The sequence below is a fragment of the Xenopus laevis genome, chromosome 8S, assembly GCF_017654675.1.
Source record: "Xenopus laevis strain J_2021 chromosome 8S, Xenopus_laevis_v10.1, whole genome shotgun sequence".
Taxonomy (NCBI): Eukaryota; Metazoa; Chordata; class Amphibia; order Anura; family Pipidae; genus Xenopus; species Xenopus laevis.
Window position 1 is genome coordinate 102,758,559 of NC_054386.1, and position 14,320 is coordinate 102,772,878.

Here is a 14,320-nt window from a genome sequence, read left to right on the forward strand (position 1 = left end):
GAGAGAGACAGTGATACCACTTTATAGATCCCTGGTAAGGTCTCACCTAGAGCTCTGGGTTCAGTTCTACAGACCCGATCCCCAGGGGACAGAGAGAGACAGTGATACCACTTTATAGATCCCTGGTAAGGTCTCACCTAGAGCTCTGGGTTCAGTTCTACAGACCCGATCCCCAGGGGACATAGAGAGACAGTGATACCACTTTATAGATCCCTGGTAAGGTCTCACCTAGAGCTCTGGGTTCAGTTCTACAGACCCAATCCCCAGGGGACAGAGAGAGACAGTGATACCACTTTATAGATCCCTGGTAAGGTCTCACCTAGAGCTCTGGGTTCAGTTCTACAGACCCGATCCCCAGGGGACAGAGAGAGACAGTGATACCACTTTATAGATCCCTGGTAAGGTCTCACCTAGAGCTCTGGGTTCAGTTCTACAGACCCGATCCCCAGGGGACAGAGAGAGACAGTGATACCACTTTATAGATCCCTGGTAAGGGCTCACCTAGAGCTCTGGGTTCAGTTCTACAGACCCGATCCCCAGGGGACAGAGAGAGACAGTGATACCACTTTATAGATCCCTGGTAAGGTCTCACCTAGAGCTCTGGGTTCAGTTCTACAGACCCGATCCCCAGGGGACAGAGAGAGACAGTGATACCACTTTATAGATCCCTGGTAAGGGCTCACCTAGAGCTCTGGGTTCAGGTCTACAGACCCGATCCCCAGGGGACAGAGAGAGACAGTGATACCACTTTATAGATCCCTGGTAAGGGCTCACCTAGAGCTCTGGGTTCAGTTCTACAGACCCGATCCCCAGGTGAGAGAGAAAGTGATGCCACTTTATAGATCCCTGGTAAGGTCTCACCTAGAGCTCTGGGTTCAGTTCTACAGACCCGATCCCCAGGGGACAGAGAGAGACAGTGATACCACTTTATAGATCCCTGGTAAGGTCTCACCTAGAGCTCTGGGTTCAGTTCTACAGACCCGATCCCCAGGGGACAGAGAGAGACAGTGATACCACTTTATAGATCCCTGGTAAGGTCTCACCTAGAACTCTGGGTTCAGTTCTACAGACCCGATCCCCAGGGGACAGAGAGAGACAGTGATACCACTTTATAGATCCCTGGTAAGGTCTCACCTAGAGCTCTGGGTTCAGTTCTACAGACCCGATCCCCAGGGGACAGAGAGAGACAGTGATACCACTTTATAGATCCCTGGTAAGGTCTCACCTAGAGCTCTGGGTTCAGTTCTACAGACCCGATCCCCAGGGGACAGAGAGAGACAGTGATACCACTTTATAGATCCCTGGTAAGGTCTCACCTAGAGCTCTGGGTTCAGTTCTACAGACCCGATCCCCAGGGGACAGAGAGAGACAGTGATACCACTTTATAGATCCCTGGTAAGGTTTCACCTAGAGCTCTGGGTTCAGTTCTACAGACCCGATCCCCAGGGGACAGAGACAGTGATACCACTTTATAGATCCCTGGTAAGGTCTCACCTAGAGCTCTGGGTTCAGTTCTACAGACCCGATCCCCAGGGGACAGAGAGAGACAGTGATACCACTTTATAGATCCCTGGTAAGGTCTCACCTAGAGCTCTGGGTTCAGTTCTACAGACCCGATCCCCAGGGGACAGAGACAGTGATACCACTTTATAGATCCCTGGTAAGGTCTCACCTAGAGCTCTGGGTTCAGTTCTACAGACCTGATCCCCAGGGGACAGAGAGAGACAGTGATACCACTTTATAGATCCCTGGTAAGGTCTCACCTAGAGCTCTGGGTTCAGTTCTACAGACCCGATCCCCAGGGGACAGAGAGAGACAGTGATACCACTTTATAGATCCCTGGTAAGGTCTCACCTAGAGCTCTGGGTTCAGTTCTACAGACCTGATCCCCAGGGGACAGAGAGAGACAGTGATACCACTTTATAGATCCCTGGTAAGGTCTCACCTAGAGCTCTGGGTTCAGTTCTACAGACCCGATCCCCAGGGGACAGAGACAGTGATACCACTTTATAAATCCCTGGTAAGGTCTCACCTAGAGCTCTGGGTTCAGTTCTACAGACCCGATCCCCAGGGGACAGAGAGAGAGACAGTGATACCACTTTATAGATCCCTGGTAAGGTCTCACCTAGAGCTCTGGGTTCAGTTCTACAGACCCGATCCCCAGGGGACAGAGAGAGACAGTGATACCTCTTTATAGATCCCTGGTAAGGTCTCACCTAGAGCTCTGGGTTCAGTTCTACAGACCCGATCCCCAGGGGACAGAGACAGTGATACCACTTTATAGATCCCTGGTAAGGTCTCACCTAGAGCTCTGGGTTCAGTTCTACAGACCCAATCCTCAGGGGACAGAGAGAGAGACAGTGATATCACTTTATAGATCCCTGGTAAGGTCTCACCTAGAGCTCTGGGTTCAGTTCTACAGACCCGATCCCCAGGGGACAGAGAGAGACAGTGATACCACTTTATAGATCCCTGGTAAGGTCTCACCTAGAGCTCTGGGTTCAGTTCTACAGACCCGATCCCCAGGGGACAGAGAGAGACAGTGATACCACTTTATAGATCCCTGGTAAGGTCTCACCTAGAGCTCTGGGTTCAGTTCTACAGACCCGATCCCCAGGGGACAGAGACAGTGATACCACTTTATAGATCCCTGGTAAGGTCTCACCTAGAGCTCTGGGTTCAGTTCTACAGACCCGATCCCCAGGGGACAGAGAGAGACAGTGATACCACTTTATAGATCCCTGGTAAGGTCTCACCTAGAGCTCTGGGTTCAGTTCTACAGACCCGATCCCCAGGGGACAGAGAGAGACAGTGATACCACTTTATAGATCCCTGGTAAGGTCTCACCTAGAGCTCTGGGTTCAGTTCTACAGACCCGATCCCCAGGGGACAGAGACAGTGATACCACTTTATAAATCCCTGGTAAGGTCTCACCTAGAGCTCTGGGTTCAGTTCTACAGACCCGATCCCCAGGGGACAGAGAGAGAGACAGTGATACCACTTTATAGATCCCTGGTAAGGTCTCACCTAGAGCTCTGGGTTCAGTTCTACAGACCCGATCCCCAGGGGACAGAGAGAGACAGTGATACCACTTTATAGATCCCTGGTAAGGTCTCACCTAGAGCTCTGGGTTCAGTTCTACAGACCCGATCCCCAGGGGACAGAGACAGTGATACCACTTTATAGATCCCTGGTAAGGGCTCACCTAGAGCTCTGGGTTCAGTTCTACAGACCCGATCCCCAGGGGACAGAGAGAGACAGTGATACCACTTTATAGATCCCTGGTAAGGTCTCACCTAGAGCTCTGGGTTCAGTTCTACAGACCCGATCCCCAGGTGAGAGAGAAAGTGATGCCACTTTATAGATCCCTGGTAAGGTCTCACCTAGAGCTCTGGGTTCAGTTCTACAGACCCGATCCCCAGGGGACAGAGAGAGACAGTGATACCACTTTATAGATCCCTGGTAAGGTCTCACCTAGAGCTCTGGGTTCAGTTCTACAGACCCGATCCCCAGGGGACAGAGAGAGACAGTGATACCACTTTATAGATCCCTGGTAAGGTCTCACCTAGAGCTCTGGGTTCAGTTCTACAGACCCGATCCCCAAGGGACAGAGAGAGACAGTGATACCACTTTATAGATCCCTGGTAAGGTCTCACCTAGAGCTCTGGGTTCAGTTCTACAGACCCGATCCCCAGGGGACAGAGAGAGACAGTGATACCTCTTTATAGATCCCTGGTAAGGTCTCGCCTAGAGCTCTGGGTTCAGTTCTACAGACCCGATCCCCAGGGGACAGAGACAGTGATACCACTTTATAGATCCCTGGTAAGGTCTCACCTAGAGCTCTGGGTTCAGTTCTACAGACCCGATCCCCAGGGGACAGAGAGAGACAGTGATACCACTTTATAGATCCCTGGTAAGGTCTCACCTAGAGCTCTGGGCTCGGTTCTAAATCACTTTATTCCCAGTATTAAATCCTGGTTTCTTACTGTAACACAGAATTATATATTATTTCCCAGTCAGTAACTGTTTCACCCCAATATCTGGCGTATGGGCCTCATGTTAGAGACACAAGTGCTATGGACCCCAAGTGCTGGTTTCTGTATGTCAGAGATGTCTCTGTATTTGCTTCTTGCAGTTGCTCTGGGCGGATGTCTGTTTAATTACAGTAAGTTAATTAATGTGGGACCTGTGCCTGTCTCTCCCTAATCATCCGGCCTCGTTCCTGCTTTTCCCGGCGGTCCCTTCCTGTACAATTCCCAGATCCTTGTTTATCCCAATCCGGTGTAGGGGAGGAGGTGTTCTCCAGCTGGGCTGTCGGATATATCAGTTTAATTACAGATAAGATAGAACAGAACATTAACCCTCTGCTCCCGATACAAAACCATCAGCCAATACCAGCTGTGCCTTGTTCCACTGTTTTGCCCATTGTAAAGCTGAATATTAAATGGCTTTGGCATTAACCCAGAAGATCCTTTATCATGAACAGGGGGATCCAGCTCCATTATTTTGGGATGAATCCGCTATATCTTCTCTCCCTATTTCCAGCTCCCAAAATCAAAGCTAGTTGGGGGTAAGCTAATACAGGAGAGTCAGTCAAATGTAACCCCTTCATGGGCTGCCCAGGGGTGGAGATATTTGAGCCTGTTACTGTACTACAACTCCCAGCACCCCTAGTCTTTCCCTAACACTTACTGCAAATGCAGATCAGCTACAGGGAATAGAGCAGGGATTGTACGTGACTCCCTGTTACTGTACAACAACTCCCAGCACCCCTAGTCTTTCCCTAACACTTACTGCAAATGCAGATCAGCTACAGGGAATAGAGCAGGGATTGTATGTGACTCCCTGTTACTGTACTACAACTCCCTGCACCCCTAGTCTTTCCCTAACACTTACTGCAAATGCAGATCAGCTACAGGGAATAGAGCAGGGATTGTATGTGACTCCCTGTTACTGTACTACAACTCCCTGCACCCCTAGTCTTTCCCTAACACTTACTGCAAATGCAGATCAGCTACAGGGAATAGAGCAGGGATTGTATGTGACTCCCTGTTACTGTACTACAACTCCCAGCACCCCCAGTCTTTCCTTAACACTTACTGCAAATGCAGATCAGCTACAGGGAATAGAGCAGGGATTGTATGTGACTCCCTGTTACTGTACTACAACTCCCAGCACCCCTAGTCTTTCCCTAACACTTACTGCAAATGCAGATCAGCTACAGGGAATAGAGCAGGGATTGTATGTGACTCCCTGTTACTGTACTACAACTCCCTGCACCCCTAGTCTTTCCCTAACACTTAGTGCAAATGCAGATCAGCTACAAGGAATAGAGCAGGGATTGTATGTGACTCCCTGTTACTGTACTACAACTCCCAGCACCCCTAGTCTTTCCCTAACACTTACTGCAAATGCAGATCAGCTACAGGGAATAGAGCAGGGATTGGCAGTGTGTGGCCCCTAACCAATAGGAGGAGGGCCCGGTATTACAGAATACATATCAGATGGTGTTTACCAGGTTGCGCTTGGTCGCTATTGGATTCTTACGGAAAGGTTTGTACTTTGCCCCCAGACAGCAGGGGAAGGTGCCATCTGGCTCACTATTGCTGCTGAGCTGCTCACTAGGAAACACAATACAATTCACTGAGCTTTATTTTGGCTTTGGAGAGGTGTCTGGCTGAGATTTGCCCCTAATACAAATGGATTCCCCTCTGAGTATTGTTACTACAATGAGAGCCATGTGCCTGGCACTGGCAGTATAGGGAGTAATCTGGAAGTATCATGGGGGCAATCTGGAGGCATCCAGAACGACTCAAATACCCCTGGGTAGAACCATCCTGTGTTATTTGCGTCTGTGTACTCGAAAAGGGGAAGCGGTTACACAGCAGTTTCCTAGTCTAGTTGTTTGTGAGTTATTTCTGCTTTTCCTCAGTCTCTAGCGAAATATTAACTTCAGTTTCTCAGTATTATAAGGGATCATGTACCCCCTACTGTAAATGATAAGGATATTATAAGTCACTGAGGGGTTGTTCTGTGACCATATAAAGGCACAAGGCTGCAGGCTGAGTTATACAGGGAACTCTGAGTATCACTCATGTACTATAAGGGATAATGTACCCCCTACTGTAAATGATAAGGATATTAGAAGTCACTGAGGGGTTGTTCTGTGACCATATAAAGGCACAAGGCTGCAGGCTGAGTTATACAGGGAACTCTGAGTATCACTCATGTATTATAAGGGATAATGTACCCCCTACTGTAAATGATAAGGATATTAGAAGTCACTGAGGGGTTGTTCTGTGACCATATAAAGGCACAAGGCTGCAGGCTGAGTTATACAGGGAACTCTGAGTATCACTCATGTATTATAAGGGATAATGTACCCCCTACTGTAAATGATAAGGATATTAGAAGTCACTGAGGGGCTGTTCTGTGACCATATAAAGACACAAGGCTGCAGGCTGAGTTATACAGGGAACTCTGAGTATCACTCATGTATTATAAGGATAATGTACCCCCTACTGTAAATGATAAGTATATTAGAAGTCACTGAGGGGTTGTTCTGTGACCATATAAAGGCACAAGGCTGCAGGCTGAGTTATACAGGGAACTCTGAGTATCACTCATGTATTATAAGGGATAATGTACCCCCTACTGTAAATGATAAGGATATTAGAAGTCACTGAGGGGTTGTTCTGTGACCATATAAAGACACAAGGCACAAGGCTGAGTTATACAGGGAACTCTGAGTATCACTCATGTATTATAAGGGATAATGTACCCCCTACTGTAAATGATAAGGATATTAGAAGTCACTGAGGGGTTGTTCTGTGACCATATAAAGGCACAAGGCTGCAGGCTGAGTTATACAGGGAACTCTGAGTATCACTCATGTATTATAAGGGATAATGTACCCCCTACTGTAAATGATAAGGATATTAGAAGTCACTGAGGGGTTGTTCTGTGACCATATAAAGGCACAAGGCTGCAGGCTGAGTTATACAGGGAACTCTGAGTATCACTCATGTATTATAAGGGATAATGTACCCCCTACTGTAAATGATAAGGATATTAGAAGTCACTGAGGGGTTGTTCTGTGACCATATAAAGACACAAGGCTGCAGGCTGAGTTATACAGGGAACTCTGAGTATCACTCATGTATTATAAGGGATAATGTACCCCCTACTGTAAATGATAAGGATATTAGAAGTCACTGAGGGGTTGTTCTGTGACCATATAAAGGCACAAGGCTGCAGGCTGAGTTATACAGGGAACTCTGAGTATCACTCATGTATTATAAGGGATAATGTAGCCCCTACTGTAAATGATAAGGATATTAGAAGTCACTGAGGGGTTGTTCTGTGACCATATAAAGGCACAAGGCTGCAGACTCATTTGTGTATTAAAAGGGATTTATGTACAAATTAAATATAATTCAGTTGAGACATAATTGCCAGTCAGAGAAGCCCCTCCATGTGTATAAGTTAATGGGGCTGGTGGGTTCTGCTATGGGATGAGCAATGACACAGCAGTGGAGAGAAGGGGAAGCTCTTTGGAGCAGTAGGGAAATAAGTCTGGGTTTATAGCTCACACTGTAGAGACGGAATCAATAAGACAATGATGCTTAGCAGCTTGGTGCTTCTCTATCCGGCACCCCTGCCCCTCCATGACTATTAAGAACTGGCAGCCCTGTTACTGTCATGAACTGATCACTGGCCCCTGAGAGACCTTCCTCTCATCCTCCAGTCTCATTGTGAACTTGAATTTCATTCGCTGACCCACCTACTCTGTTTAAGGTCCCTCCCAATTTCAGTGTTTGACAGATGCTTCACAATGTAACCTCCATCACATAAATATACTGAATAATTGTATAATATATATATATATATATATATATATATATATATATATATATATATCCCTCCCTATGTGTAGTACAACTGTCACAGTGTAACCTGTGTATCACTATAGAATATCTATACAACAGTTCTCTTCAGGACATGCAACAAACTCAGGACACAGTAGGACAAAATGGAGACCGTAAGACAAGATGGAGACAGCAGGACAAGATGGAGACAGTAGGACAAGATGGAGAGAGTAGGGCAAGATGGAGACAGTAGGACAAGATGGAGACAGTAGGGCAAGATGGAGACAGTAGGACAAGATGGCGACAGTAGGACAAGATGGAGACAGTAGGACAAGATGGAGACAGTAGGGCAAGATGGAGACAGTAGGACAAAATGGAGGCAGTAGGGCAAAATGGAGACTGTAGGACAAGATGGAGACAGTAGGACAAGATGGAGACAGTAGGACAAGATGGAGACAGTAGGGCAAAATGTAGACAGTAGGGCAAGATGGAGACAGTAGGACAAGATTGAGACAGTAGGGCAAAATGTAGACAGTAGGGCAAGATGGCGACAGTAGGACAAGATGGAGATGGTACGAAAAGAAGGAGACAGTAGGACAAGATGAAGACAGTAGGACAAGATGGAGACAGTAGGACAAGATGGAGACAGTAGGACACGATGGAGACAGTAGGACAAGATGGAGACAATAGGGCAAAATGAAGACTGTAGGACAAGATGGAGACAGTAGGACAAGATGAAGACAGTAGGACAAGATGGAGACAGTAGGACACGATGGAGACAGTAGGACAAGATGGAGACAGTAGGGCAAAATGAAGACTGTAGGACAAGATGGAGACAGTAGGGCAAGATGGAGACAGTAGGACAAGATGGAGACAGTAAGACAAAATGGAGTCAGTAGGGAAAAATGGAGACTGTAGGACACAATGGAGACAGTAGGGCAAGATGGAGACAGTAGGACAAGATGGAGACATTAGGGCAAGATGGAGACAGTAGGACATGATGGAGACAGTAGGGCAAGATGGAGACAGTAGGGCAAGATGGAGACAGTAGGGCAAGATGGAGACAGTAGGACATGATGGAGACAGTAGGGCAAGATGGAGACAGTAGGACATGATGGAGACAGTAGGGCAAGATGGAGACAGTAGGACATGATGGAGACAGGAGAGCGAGATAGAACTATTAACACCCTCTTTAGCTGGTTTTGAAGGGTTGCAAGTGGATTAAAAATACCCACCAAGGGCCAAACAGCTGAAGTTCTACAGCTTGTACAGAATAAACTGATATCAATAATTGAATCCTATTAAGTTTCTTTTGCCCCACCACTACAGATTTGGTACAGGGAGAAAAGGATTAGCTGATAATTAGTGCCCATCCCACTTGCCATGTGACTTTGTTCCTCAGCCCAGGGGACATATCACTGAATCCCTCACCTGCAGGTCAATGGATCAAATCACAAACAAATCACGGTGTGAGGGTGATTCAAAGAGCTCATACTTCAGATCCAAACTCATATTATTGCAATATCTGAAGCCATTGAAATGCACCAATGACATGATTACCATGTGACTACCAAGGACTGGCGTATCGAGTGAAACACGTGTATGGAGTGTTTCTGTTGGTTATTCTCAGCATCCTCAAGATGTTTCTGGCCTTGGAGGGGATTCCTTTCTACCCCCCATACTATCTCCCATGTAGAGCATAAAGGTCACCTCTGTGTAATCAGCTTTACAGCAACCCTATATCCAAGGCTACTGAAATCTCCCTCCCCCCTACAAAAATATATATTGTTCCGGTTATGTACTTACAGAAATCCATCAGTAACTGCCCTGTGACTATTCTGAGTTCCATCGCTGCTCCACCATTTATATTAATAGGATCAATTAATTTTTAATGCGGCTTAAAGTGAATTGTAGCCCTTTAATCTCATGGGCGGGGGTTGGTTAAACTCAGAGGGCCACTTTCATGTGAAAAGGTCACACTTGTTCCCTTTTGGAACATTAAATTACAAAGGTCACTTGGGATGCGATGTTGGAAGGCGCGTTTCTATTGGTCGGGTTTTTAGAGGTAAAGTCACATCAGGTGACCCTGGAGGTTGAAAGGAATTTTAGGGCCCAAGGAAATAAATTACCCGTCTTAAGAAATAAACCAAGTCAACCTGATATCCTTACTATAAATAGGTTAGTTGCCACCTCCAATATGGTAGACATGCATGGCCAAAGCAGACCTGTGTACTAGTTTTATTGATGATTAATGAGTAATTAATGATTCTATTGAGGGTTCTATAGATCTTGAGGATGTGACAATAGGAAAGGTATTGCTGCCACTTCCAATATGGTGGAGAGCAATGAAGTTATAATAGGGAAATGACCATGTGATCTATTGGATCTGACAGTATTTCCAATGAATTTCCCTGCTCAAAATGAGTGTTTTGCCACATTCAATATGGCAGGTAGATAAAGCAAGGCCTTTGGTGATAGTAAATATTCATTGAGAGGATCAGAAAACCAGCTGGGAAATCATTGAATGAGGAGAGATGTCAAGCCTAGAGCCCTTCAGCTGAAAAACTACAACTCCCAGAATTTTCTAAAGACACCAGCTGGGATGGGAGGCCACAGATGAGGCATGCCCAGTGTATATACTGTACCCCAATGTATCCATCTGATGCTGGACCCAAAGAAAATGCCTTTTCTTTATTGCCCTAAACCACCACCCACTACAATGAGCAATACTGGAAATGTAAAGTCCATTGTAGGCTGCAGCCCTACCCTTGTGATTCATTGAGAGATCAGCATGTGAATAGAGTGCCAGCCTCTAATCCTCCCTCCTCTTGTACAATGCACCCAGCAGATGGTGACCCCGGGGGAATGTGGCCCCTCACCATGTGTGTTATTAATGTCAGGCCTTTCCAATCTCAAGTGCCCTTAATATGCAAATGGACTCTAATTAGTGAAATGGGGGGAGGGGTCCTGGGGGTGTATGTTTCGTTGGAGAAAGTGTAGGAAGGGAATTCACTCTCGTAATGATGGTGGGTTTATATTCCTTGGGTGGTTTATCAACTCACTTCTCTAACTCTTTTATTCAGCCCTCCTGTCTCCTTCCACCCTGTGCCCTCGCCTCTTCCAACTGTCATCTGCCCTTGTAAATGTGTAAATGGCCTGCGCTCCCTCAGCACCACCTCCCTGTGAATCCCTAAGTGTTATCCCTCTAGGAAAACTCTTCTCTCTGGTGATGATGATCCATTAGGAATCGCTCTACTGACCAACTCCCGGATTCCTTGATCCCAAGTGTCAGTTTCCACCAACCCATCCGCTGCCCAGTGCCACAGGGAATCAATATTTCTTCATTTAATCCAATGGGCTTGGCTGTGACCCTGAGGATCCCTGTATGGCTACACTCAGTCTTATCGGCCCAATCAGTGGCCACAGATCAGGTAGAATGTGTATGAGGCCAGTCCCACGCTCATCACTCTCCCTGGGGGGTTTAATCTTACCTGGAATCTCCTGCTCTCGTCCAACGCACAATATACAAACACAACATGATATTGACTCATGAGATGTAACACAAACCTCAGCCCGACACACACACATTCCTGCGGCCGGATACACAAAGCCCAGCCTTGCCCAGCAACACTCCCCCCTCCCCCGAGATGCCACACAACCTGCCTCTCTATATATATATATATATAATACACAAAAGCCATGAATATCTTGTAAATTATATGCGTATAAACGGTGAGTTCTGATGTCATCAGTTATAAACGGTGAGTTCTGATGTAATTTCTGTCACATGACTCATTGAAATTTGTGTATTATAATAAATAAAGTACCCCCAGTTGTAAAATATGAGGATATTAGAAGTTACCTTGGAGTTCCATGACCTGTATAAAAACACTCGGCCTTCGGCATCGTACTTTTATATGGTCATGAAACTCCTCGGTAACTTATAATATCCTTATATTTTACAATAGGGGTACTTTATTCACTATACAATACACAAAAGCCATGAATATCTTGTAAATTATATCCGTATAAACGGTGAGTTCTGATGTCATCAGTTATAAACGGTGAGTTCTGATGTCATCAGTTATAAACGGTGAGTTCTGATGTCATCAGTTATAAACGGTGATTAGTGATGTCATTTCTGTCACATGACTCACTGAAACGTGTGTATTATAATAAATAAAGTAGCCCTTGTTGGAAAATATGAGGATATTAGAAGTTACCTCTGAGTTCCATGACCTTCAGCCTCGTGCCTTTATATGGTCATGGAACTCCTCGGTGACTATAATATCCTTATATTTCACAAGAGGGGGTACTTTATTCACTATATGAAGTGAATAAAGTGCCCCCTCTTGTAAAATATAAGGATATTATAAGTTACCGAAGGCCGAGTGCTTTCATACAGGTCATGGAACTCCGAGGTAACTTCTAATATCCTTATATTTTGCAACTGGCGGTACTTTATTTATTATAATACATAAATTTCCAGCAGTCATGTGACAGACATGACATCAGAACTCACCGTTTATAACTGATGACATCAGAACTCACCATTTATAAGGATATAATTTATAAGATATTCATGGCTTTTTTGTATTATATCCTTATATTTCACAAGAGGGGGTACTTTATTCACTATATGTGTCTCTGTATGTGTTATATATACCATGTGCCCGGGTGCAGGCAAGTAATAACTGAGAGTAAAGCTGCCATAGACGCAAAGATCCGATCGTACGAATCAACGTACGATCGGACTTTCCCATCTCCCGACCCTCCACTAACCATTCAGATCAAAGTCTTTACCATTCCGATCAAATAGAACAGATCAGCCAATGTTCTGCCCCTGACGGCAATCGTACGATACTTATGTCTGACAACACTAGTGACAATCTCCCTCTGAAAATCGTATGATCGGCGATACACGCAGAGATATTATCAGCAGCCGACAGAAATTTTCTAACCTGTCCGATCGACCAAACGACCGATCTCCGACGGACGAAAAATGTCGGGACTCTCCACACATGGTCCGAAAATCGTACGAATCCACGATTCCTACAATCAGATCTTTGCGTCTATGGCCAGCTTAAGTGTATCCAGCCTGGGGTTGCCCCCGTGACTAATGACTCCCCCAGGGCAAGTAACAATCACACTGACCCCCCCCATATAAAGGAATCATTTTAGTTGATTAATTGTATTTAATGTGAGCACAAGGGGGGCCCCAGCACCAGCTCTGTATAATGAGTGGGACTTATAGATGTGTATAACTACCACAAGGCCGGGGGTTAGTGGGGGGGGGCAGACATATGAGTGTGGGGGTCCCTAAGCAGCGGCTCAGTGAGTGCAGGTATCACAATGGCACAAACAATCGTTATTTCCCTATTATCTGCCAATTTCACACCTAAAAATGTCACATCCCCTCCCCCTCCAGCCAGTCCCTGTGAGGCAGACCCCCCCTAATCACTTGTTTTTGTCTTCTGAAAGGGCAGAGGTCACAGTGACAAGAGGGGGGGGGGCAGAAAAGGAGACAATGTGTCAATTTATGGATTTGCTTTGACTCAAAAAAACTGCCTGTGAATCATCCCTTCCCATCTACAATGCCGAGCCATAATGGGGATTCTGCCCCAAGGAGCTTACACTCTAGTGGTATAATGGGAGACCCTGTCCAAAGGAGCTTAAACCTTTGTGGTATAATGGGAGACCCTATCCCAAGGAGCTTACACTCTAGTGGTATAATGGAAGACCCTGTCCCAAGGAGCTTACACTCTAGTGGTATAATGGGAGACCCTGTCCGAAGGAGCTTACACTGTAGTGGTATAATGGAAGACCCTGCCCCAAGGAGCTTACACTCTAGTGGTATAATGGAAGACCCTGTCCCAAGGAGCTTACACTCTAGTGGTATAATGGGAGACCCTGTCCGAAGGAGCTTACACTCTAGTTGTATAATGGAAGACCCTGTCCCAAGGAGCTTACACTCTAGTGGTATAATGGAAGACCCTGTCCCAAGGAGCTTACACTTTAGAGGTTTAATGGAAGACCCTGTCCCAAGGAGCTTACACTCTAGTGGTATAATGGGAGACCCTGTCCCAAGGAGCTTACACTCTAGTGGTATAATGGGAGAGCCTGTCCCACGGAGCTTACACTCTAGTGGTATAATGGGAGATCCTGTCCTATAGAGTAGTATTATATTGTAGCGGGGGAGAGAGGGTAGCGGTGCAATAATGCAAGGGACGCTGGGAGGGGAAGGAACGGGGTGCAGGAGAGAGGCTTCAGCACCAGGGACAGCTCAGTAGGAATCGTCTTCTCCAGCCCCTCCCCCTCCAGCAGTGAAAGAGTTACTCGTCCATGCCAAGGCCAGCTGGCTCCAACCACCCCAACCAATGTAACGTGCCCCCTCCCTGCCATCCTTTGTACTGTACATGCCCCCTCCCTCCTCACACACCTTGTCCCTCCTC